Source organism: Helobdella robusta (genome assembly GCF_000326865.2).
Source record: "Helobdella robusta unplaced genomic scaffold HELROscaffold_18, whole genome shotgun sequence".
NCBI classification, from domain to species: Eukaryota; Metazoa; Annelida; class Clitellata; order Rhynchobdellida; family Glossiphoniidae; genus Helobdella; species Helobdella robusta.
Genome location: NW_008703981.1, coordinates 2,833,255 through 2,844,398, shown reverse-complemented (window position 1 = coordinate 2,844,398; position 11,144 = coordinate 2,833,255).

Here is an 11,144-nt window from a genome sequence, read left to right as displayed (position 1 = left end):
TGTCAGGGCTGCTGTTCTTTATGATGTAAGTACTGCGTGGGTGCTCTGTGATGCGAGGTCTCGTTTGCGCGCGTGTACGACCTAAGATGGTAACGATGATGATGATGGTGATGATGATGGTGATGATGATGGTGATAATGAAGATGAGGATGATGATGATGGTGATGATGATGGTGGTAATGATGGTGGTAATGATGGTGGTAATGATGGTGGTAATGATGGTGGTAATGATGGTGGTAATGATGGTGGTAATGATGGTGGTGATGATGGTGGTGATGATGGTGGTGATGATGGTGGTGGTTGTGATGATGGTGATGATAATGATGTCACCTCTACTCAAGATCAATCTGTTGGCAAAATTCATTAACTCTATATAACCATATGTATATATATATATGTAAATGTATATATATATATAATGTATGTATATTTATTTGTATATATATATATATATATATATATAATAGTGAATGGATGTGTTTTATTTACTTAAACCCACACATCACACCACACTCATTAGCATGGCTGGGTGCTTTCTCAATCTAATCTCCATCTTCTGAATTTTATAAATTAATAATAATAATAATAATTTGAATAATATCAATAATAATAATGAAGGTATTAATAACAAGATTAATAATAGTAATAATAACAATAAGATAAATAAAAAGTCTTATGTTGATGACACATATACAATCGTACATACATACACACACATAAACACATAAATATAATCGTACACAAAAATAAATACAACACAGGCATACATACATGCATACATACGTCCACACAAATACACACACACATAAATACACAAATAAATACACACACAAGCATACATACACATATACAATCGTACATACATAAGCATACACACATAAATACACACACATACATACAAACTTACACTGAAACACACTTAAACCTTAGCAGTATAGTTTATCATCATTCCTTCACATCGCATGAGTTTTATGATGATCGCTGTCTTAGTTACTATCCATTTTTATTTTATTTCTAAAGAAGAATTCAATTCTTCTAAAGTTAACTGAGAGATAATTGGACATACATAAAGACATACACGCACGCACACACACATACAAACACACAAACAAACACACAAACAAACACACAAACAAACACACAAACACCCACAAATCCATCCATCCATCCATCCATACAAACAAGCGTTTACTAACTTGTATACAATACAAACAGTTAACAAGAACTGCCAGATACAAAGTAAGATAAACAAGCAGATACACTTGAGATAATTGAGTTCACGTGCCTATGTTAGTGTGCGTGTGTATTCTTTGTATTTTGTATGTATATGTTTGTATATTTTGTGTATATGTGTGTCTGTATACATGTACGTACGTGTTAGTGTACATTATAAAGTGCGTTTGTATGTATACATATATGTATGTATATTTAATACAATTTTTTATACATGCATGTGTGTATGTATGTACACTGTATAGGTCTTTTTCTGTATTTCTGGTATTGTTGGCGTATTTCCTGAGAAAGGAAAGCAAGGAAGCAATGAGCGTTTGAAATAGTCTTCCAGGTATTAATTAATCAAAAAAATCAGAAAAAACGAAAAAAATTTTTCTGCTTTGTTTTTTTTTAATTTTAGACAATTTATTTGACGGAATCTAGCACAGCTGCAGTTGTATTTGCATAAAATACGCGCGGATACAAATACAAACAAAAATTGTATTTTTCTTTATTGCATTCGTGTGAAAGTTGATTTGTTTTCGAATACATTAGTGTGTATGTGTGTATGTATGTATGTGTGTATGTATGTGTGTATGTGTGTATGTATGTGTGTGTGTATGTGCATATTTATACCAATATACATAGAGGTATTAGTTTGTATGTATTTCCTGCCAGGACGTATTTGTACACTCGATCTGAAGTTATCTTCACAGGGCCCACACACACACACACACACACACACACACACACACACACACACATACACTCATACATACATACGCACGTACATTCATTTGTGCGTCAAGATGTCTGTGCAGTTTCAAGTGGTTTGTAGATAGATACAAATGATGTTTGTATGTATGGTTGCATGTATGTTTGTAGGTATGTGCGTATGTATGCGTATGTTTGTTTGTTTGTATGTATGTGTGTATGTATGTGCACGTACGTATGTATGTACGTACGTGCGTATGTGTATGTATGTGTGCCAACAACAATAACTTGCTATGTAAATGAATATAGAGGCATATAAATAACAATCACTCTTCTTTCAATGTGAAATATCCACCTCTCCAGAGCCTTGTGTATGTGCGTTACGTGTGTATGTGCGTTACGTGTGTATGCGTGTATGCGTGTATGTGTGTGTGTAAAGTTGTGTGTATGCGGATATATGTACATATACATGTGTGTATGTTTGTCTCTGTATGAGTGTACATTGTATTGATGTATTAAATTAATTTATTTATATCACGATAATACACAATAAACAGTATTACACGTAATTTGTATCTGATACAAAGTTAAACTCAATTTGTATCTGATACAAAGTTAAACTCAATTTGTATCTGATACAAAGTTAAACTCAATTTGTATCTGATACAAAGTTACACGTAATTTGTATCTGATAGAAAACTACACGTAATTTGTATCTGATACAAAGTTAAACTCAATTTGTATCTGATACAAAGTTAAACTCAATTTGTATCTGATACAAAATTACACGTAATTTGTATCTGATACAAAGTTAAACTCAATTTGTATTTGATACAGGATATATCTAAAATGTCTAAAATGATACTCCGTAATATATACACAAAACCATAAATATCGCTATAGAACTAAGTAGGTAAGCAAGGTGCTTGCTTGCGTAAACAACCAATGATAACGTTTAGATATTTAATAGGATGGAAGTTTTTCCGGTAAAACTTCACCAAACACCTCCCTGACTTACTAACTAACTAACTAACTAACTAACTTTTTTACGTTTTTATACGTGTATGTGCACGTGTATGTGTGTGTACGTGTACGTGTATGTGTGTGTACGTGCATGTGTGTGTACGTGTGTGTGTGTAGGTGTGTGTGTAGGTGTATGTGTGTGTGTGTGTGTCTTTAAACACGCATATTTGTTTGATGTTTAATCATAGGTATGACTTGACATAAAAAAAAAGTCCCAAAATAGCTGAATACATTTTATATTTATTTGATATGTATCTAAATAACTGACAAAACTTTTGTTTGGCAAAACATGACCTAACCACCTACTTAATAATCTGACCAACAATTTGATAGCCCCCCAGCAACAACAACAACATCAACGACAACAAAAACGCTCGTCTGCATACCTACCTGTCAATCAAACAATCGTTTCAATGTATAACTGTTTAATGTATGCAGGCTCTGCTTCAAAAATATACTAACAACAAGACAGATAGACAGATGAGATGGGATGTAATGAAAGAATTAAATGATGGCTGGATGGATGGATGGATGGATGGCTGGATGGATGGATGGCTGGATGGATGGATGGATGGATGGATGGCTGGCTGGATGGATAGATGGGTGGCTGGATGGCTGGATGGATGGATGGATGGATGGATGGATGGCTGGCTGGATGGATAGATGGATGGCTGGATGGATGGATGGATGGATGGATGGATGGATGGATGGATGGATGGATGGATGGATGGATGGATGGATGGATGGATGGATGGATGGATGGATGGATGGATGGATGGATGGATGGATGGATGGATGGATGGATGGATGGATGGATGGATGGATGGATGGATGGATGGATGGATGGATGGATGGATGGATGGATGAGAAAACGAAAAAAAATCAACTAAACATACAAGAGAACGAATGAATTAATGAATTAATTAATGAGTGAATTAATGAATTGAAAAATAAACAAATGAATGAATGAACAAATAAGATCAATTGAATAAATGAATGAATGAATAAACCACTGTACTAACTAATATTAAGCAGACATGGTCAGAGTTTGATAGCTTATCTTCCGCTTTTTGCTATCATTATTACTCCAAATAGCATTTGAATGATAATAATAATAATAATGATTATTATTATTATTATTATGATTATTGTTGTTGTCGTTGTTATTCTTTTTAAAAAATTTCTATTATTTATTTATTACTGCTATTATTTGGCCATCTCGTCCATCCATCAATCAGTTGATCCGTCATTAAGAGTATATGTCACATTTTTCGTTCATTCATTCACTCACTCACTCGCTCAATCATTAATTCATTCTTTCATTCATTTATTCATTTACTCGTTCTGTCATTCATTCACTCGCTTCGTCATTCACTCACTCAATCAATCATTTATTCATTCTTTCATTCATTCATTCATTCACTCGCTCTGTCATTCATTCATTCGCTCTGTCATTCATTTGTTCGTTTGTTCGTTCGTTCGTTCATCATCCATTCTTTCATTTTTTCTTATTAATTCGATCAATCATTCCTAATGTGGACACAACGCTTTGTTTAATTAAAAAGTAAAACGAAATTAGTTTTACACATATACAATACAAACCAAAAATACAAATGATACAAAAAATTGTATAATATACAATTAATCCACACACTTATTTGTGTATTGACACGGTACTGTAGTTATACTAGCATGCATTCAAACAAACATAAACCTTCGTACGAATACACACACACATACAACTTTATACACATACAAACAATTTTACATACAAATAAACAAACCCAAATACAAACATATATACAAATTAATACAAACATACATACATACAAACAAACAAACATACAAACTAATACAAATGTAATACAAATGATCGAACTGGCATAGGCCGTTTTAATATTTTCTTTCTCCCAATATATTTCGTCATCTGACTTATGTTTGTATGTTTCTACATGTGTGAACTGATGAAAATGTTTGTATGTATGTGCGTGAATATTTGTATATATGTGCATGTGTGAATTAATACAAGTGTCTGTCTGTGTATGTGTGTGAATTTTGTATGGATATATATTTGTGTGTGTGTGTGTATTAGTCGTATAGGAACTGATGTTGATAATGAAAATGAAGAAGAAGAAGAAGATGATGATGATGATGATGATGATGATGGTGATGATGATGATGATGATGATGGTGATGACAGTGATGATGATTAACGCTGACTATGATTAACGACTCAGATGTTTTTATCTGAACTATTTGAAGCATTTATTTATATTAATTGCATATATGTATGTATGTATGTATGTGCATGTTTGTTTGTTTGTTTGTATGTTTGTATGTATGTATGTATGTATGTCTGTATGTATGTTTTTTTTGCAGTTTTTTATTCTTGTTGTTATAACTTTCTTGCACAGAACAGTCTGCCTTATTGTATTTCATTTCAATTTTCCTAGCAAGACAAGATAGATAATACGAAACATACAAAAAGCATACATAAAAGATACCTAACGTATACAAAAAATATACAAATTACACAAACATACATCATATGTATATACATACATACGTAAAGTAACAAATACTTCATCAAATACAAATCAAACTGATAACACAACACAAAATACATGAATTGTATATTCATACAACCTCATTGTGCAATGATAAATATTACCGTTTATACAACTAGGTATATAGGGTAGATATATATCTACTGATATAAGATATCAATCATTTTTCCAGAATGTTATCATCTTTCATTCATTTTTTCGTTCTTTCGTTCGAAGAGAATTAAACGTATGTGTGTGTGTGTGGTGTGTGTGTGTGTGGTGTGTGTGTGTGTGTACGTAGTTGTATACTTATATGTGGTTTTGTGGCTTTTAAGCGTTTAGTGCCATTAGCGGGGAAAAAATTTTCATAGGAAAATCATTTTTTAAAAATAAAGATGATGATGTTGATGTTGGTTTTTTGTGAATTGATACGCTGAATGAATGAATGAACGAATGAGTGAACTAATTAATGAGTAAATGAGTAAACGAATGAATGAATAAATACTAGAATGAAAGAACAAACATATGAAAGAAAGAATAGATGCAAATTAACGGATGAAAACCAACCGCAACAACAACAACGACAACGAAATGGCAATGTTAAAACCACATGTGGAACAGACAGCCATCTGCAACAACACAAACGATCACATGAATGTCTTGTAGTGATGATGACGAAGACGATGATGATGGTTGTAGTGATGATGATGATGACGACGACGACGATGATGATGGTGTTAATGATGATGGCTATGACAGATGATGAATGCCTTTTTTAGTAGGATGTTTTTATTTTTTTTTTTTGAAATTACGCTCACACAAACAAAAATTACAAACATACACACGCACACACACATAAGGACACACATCCATAAAGACATACATACACACATACATCCATAAAAACATACATACACACATACATCCATAAAAACATACATACACACATACATCCATAAAGACATACATACACACATACATCCATAAAAACATACACATACACACATACATCCATAAAGACATACGTACACACATACATCCATAAAAACATATACATACACACATACATCCATAAAGACATACATACACACATACATCCATAAAGACATACATACACACATACAACGTACACTCACACACACGTACACACGTGCATACAGACACGCAAATACATACATTCACTCGTCCAATCAATAAGAATTGCAGGTATAAATGTTTTAGTGGTTTCGGGATATTAAGAGACCAACAAAAACTTAAACACACACGCTCACAAACACACAAATACACATACAAGCCCACACGTATACAGATAATAACGGGTTATAACGGGTTATAATGGTAATAATAAAACATACACGAATTACCACATATACACGCACATATAAACATACAAACTAATTTACAAAGTATAAATACAAAGTTAATGGGTCTTTGTATGTGTATTTGCATGCAAGCGACCGTACAAGTAAACAAAATGGATCGGAAAAATCGTTATAAATATACATAGATGTTTGTATTCTTTCGTTAATACACATAATACGCAAGAGTTTATCTCTACACGTTTTTGTATGTACGTACGTATGTACATATGTATTTATGTATGTGTGTGTGTATGAATGTATGTTTATATGTGTGTATGCATGTATGTTTTTTGAAACAATGAACGAATGAAAGTACAAGTAAATGAATGATGATTATTACATGTCCACTAAGATTTCGGTTATGGTTATTAGCGATAAACAAGGCTAAAATGACGGCTCGAATGATGTTGGTGCCGATGGAGAAGATGATGATGATGATACTGGAAAATTGTCATCATCATCATCATCGTCATCATTTTGATATCATCATCACAACATGGCACATATACATACATACATACACACAAACAAATAAACATACATACATACATACATACATACATGCATACATACATACATACATACATACATACATACATACATACATACATACATACATACATACATACATACATACGAAACGAAACGAAACGAAACGAAAACGAATACATACATACGTACATACATACAAACATACAAACACACATACATATACATGTATATGCGCACATCCAAGCATTGTACGCTAGTCTGCAAGAGAGTATGTTCGCTGTACGCTTTGCATACGTCAATTATGTCTGCCAACGCATTAAGATGCTGTCAATGTTTTTTCCGTATGCTTACACGCACTCATACATACACACGCACACAAGCATATATATGTACACACACACACACGTTAATACACACATACATACACACATACATACACACATACATACACACATAACCACAATTACAAATATACAGCGTAATATTATGCAATTTTGTCTACGATGAATGAAACGTTTGAATGTGAATTGCAAAAAAATTTACAAAAAAAATTATTCATTGATACTATAAAAAACGTCCAATCATAAAAACCATCACGCATACACACGCACGTACAACACACACACACACACACATACACACACGTACATACACACATACATGTACATACGCACGAACATACGCACGGAAGGGTTTGCGTAGAGATACGCAAGAATTTATTGATCGATGTTATAAGGTAAGGTGCATGAAAGCCTCGTTTTCTATACAATATGCTTGCATGAGTGCACGTCTGTGTATGTGTGCGTGTGTGTTTATGTATGTGTGTGTATGTACGTGTGTGTGTACGTGTATCCAACGTGAAAATACAATTTTTTGTTTGTATATGTTTGTATTTTTTTGCTTGGATACAGTATTTATTTTAAAAATTTCAAAAAGCTGCCTCCTGGACGAAATTCATTCCTAGCAAGACAAACAACAAAAACGCTCGTGCCCAACACTTAATTATGTACAAACAAATATTTACATACATACATACAAACATACACGCATACGTACAGACATACAACACACTAAAACATGCACACGTACGTACGTACATACATACATACATGTATGTATACATAGATATACACTTATATACAAACAAACAGTTGTGCCTACGTTCGCATACAAGTTCGTTTGTCCCTGTATGTTTGTCAACCTATGAACATAGAAACCTGTAAACATGCGTGTATACATTCATTGTTACATTCACACATACATACATACATAAATATATACAATATATACATACATACATACATAAATATATACATACATACATACATACATAAATATATACATACATACATACATAAATATATACAATATATACATACATACATACATAAATATATACAATATATACATACATACATACATAAATATATACAATATATACATACATACATACATATATACAATATATATATATATATATATATGTGTGTGTATACCTATATTGATATGTATTCATACATGTGAGCGGATGAACGAAATACTTACGAAGAAATACCAAATATCTAAAAACAAAAACATGTATGTACGCCAAATAAATCAAACATACAAAAAATTGTATACAAAAAATGCACACATGTGTACTCAAGTTGCTCGCGCGCACACACGCACACGCACACACACACGCACACACACACACACACACACATGCAGGAATAGCTTACACGTCCAATGGCTAACTACGCTCTCCATGTCCTTGTTTGACCTTTGGTCAAAGTTCAACGCCAAGGTCAAAGGTGGCAATGACGTCATCGTAAAATAGAGATGGGCTGTTTTTGATATTTTGCAGTATTTTGTTTTTGGTGAGGAGATTATTAATGATTTTTTGTTGCTTCCGATGCCGTCAATGTTTATAAATGATGAACGATGACTTTGATTGTTTTTTTTTCATAGACGTCTTACAGGATCTTAAATTTCTCATTTAAGAGGTCTATGATTTGTTGTTAGTTTGATTGGTATTGTTGCTAATGACGATGACGAAGACGATGATGAGGAATCATCATCACCATCGTCGCCAAAGTGATAATGATTTATATACACGTCCAGCCATTAAATGTTTCAGTTGTTAACATTATAAAACTCTTAACGATGTATACAGATACCTATAAAAACGCGCAATTGTTTGTATGTTTGTGTTTATATGTCTGTATATGCGTGTATGCATGTGTGTACATATGTATACATGTGTGTACATATGTATACATGTGTGTACATATGTATACCTTGTTTATGTGTTTTGATCGTTGTAATTAGGTACCGTGCTAGATTCCATATGGGTATTCGTATGTATGCACGTTAGTATGTGTATGTATGTTTGTGTATATTTTATTGTATATGTATGTAAGTGTATAATTGTATTGTGTATGTATGTGTAAGTGTGTATATATTTGTATTGTATATGAAAGTGTGTGTACATATTTGTATTGTATATGTTTGTAGTATGTGTATGTGTGTATGTACCCGAACATGTGTGCGTGAGTTTTAGAATATAATAATACAATAATAATAAAAAATAACAATAATTGATGAAATTCGATGCCTTTTTTGGGTTCAAATGTTTTTTTTTCTCTTTCTCCATAACAGGTACGATGGTGATGTTGATGATGATGATGGTGATGATGATGATGACGATAGTGATGATGATGGTGATAATTATTATTATTACAACTACAAATTATGAAACAGAAATTGGGGTGTAGGTGAAATATCTTTTAAAAGAAGTTTTTTTAAACTCACCAATAATCACCACCATCACAATCATCATCATCGTCATCGTGGTTTTGGCCGTCTTCCTCGTCTTCATCATAGGAAACGCCATCGTCATCTTTAGTGACGTCATAATTGTCGTCATCATCGTCGTCTGCATCATCAGTGCTGGAATTTTTGACTTTATTACCGTATTTTTTTACGTAACCTAAGATCGCTATCAAAAATCAACATAGCTAAATGGTGTTGTTGTTGTTGTTAATGATGCTGTTGTTGTTGTTGTTAATGATGCTGTTGTTGTTGTTGTTGTTGATGTTGTTGGTGTTGTTGTAGTTGCTTCTGCTGCTGCTGGTGGCGATGAAGAGGATGAAAATGATGTTGTTGTTTATGGTGGTGGTGCAGTTGATGTTGTTTGTTTGTGATGTTGTTGCCAAAGTTGTTGTTGCTATATAAAGTATTACATGCTGGTTGTTGTTGTTGATGCTGCTGCTGCTGATGTTGTTGTTGATGACGTAGATCTTGTTGCTGTTGTTGATGTTGTTCTTGATGTTGTTCTTGATGATGTAGATGTTGTTGATGATGTTGTTGTTGTCGCTGCTAAAAAAACAAATCCAATCGAGTATTTAGTATTATTATTCCGTCATTATTAATTTATTACAGAACGTTTATTTCATTATACTGAAAATAAATCAAGACAAAAATTATTGGTGATCATACACACATACACATACATACACACGTATACACACATATACGTATATGCATACAAACAAACACGTACATACATCTACATATACACATAAACATACACAAACACACATACAAACAAACGATCAGGCATTATGTTGGACTATTGAAGCATGCTGGAATAATTTGTGAATGAAAGGGAGTATATACATTGTATGTATGCATGTATGAATGCATGCATGTATGAATGCATGAATGCATGTATGGGTGTATGTATGTATGTATGTATGAATGCATATATACATACATGTACGCACATATATGTACAACTCTCCTTTAAAAATCA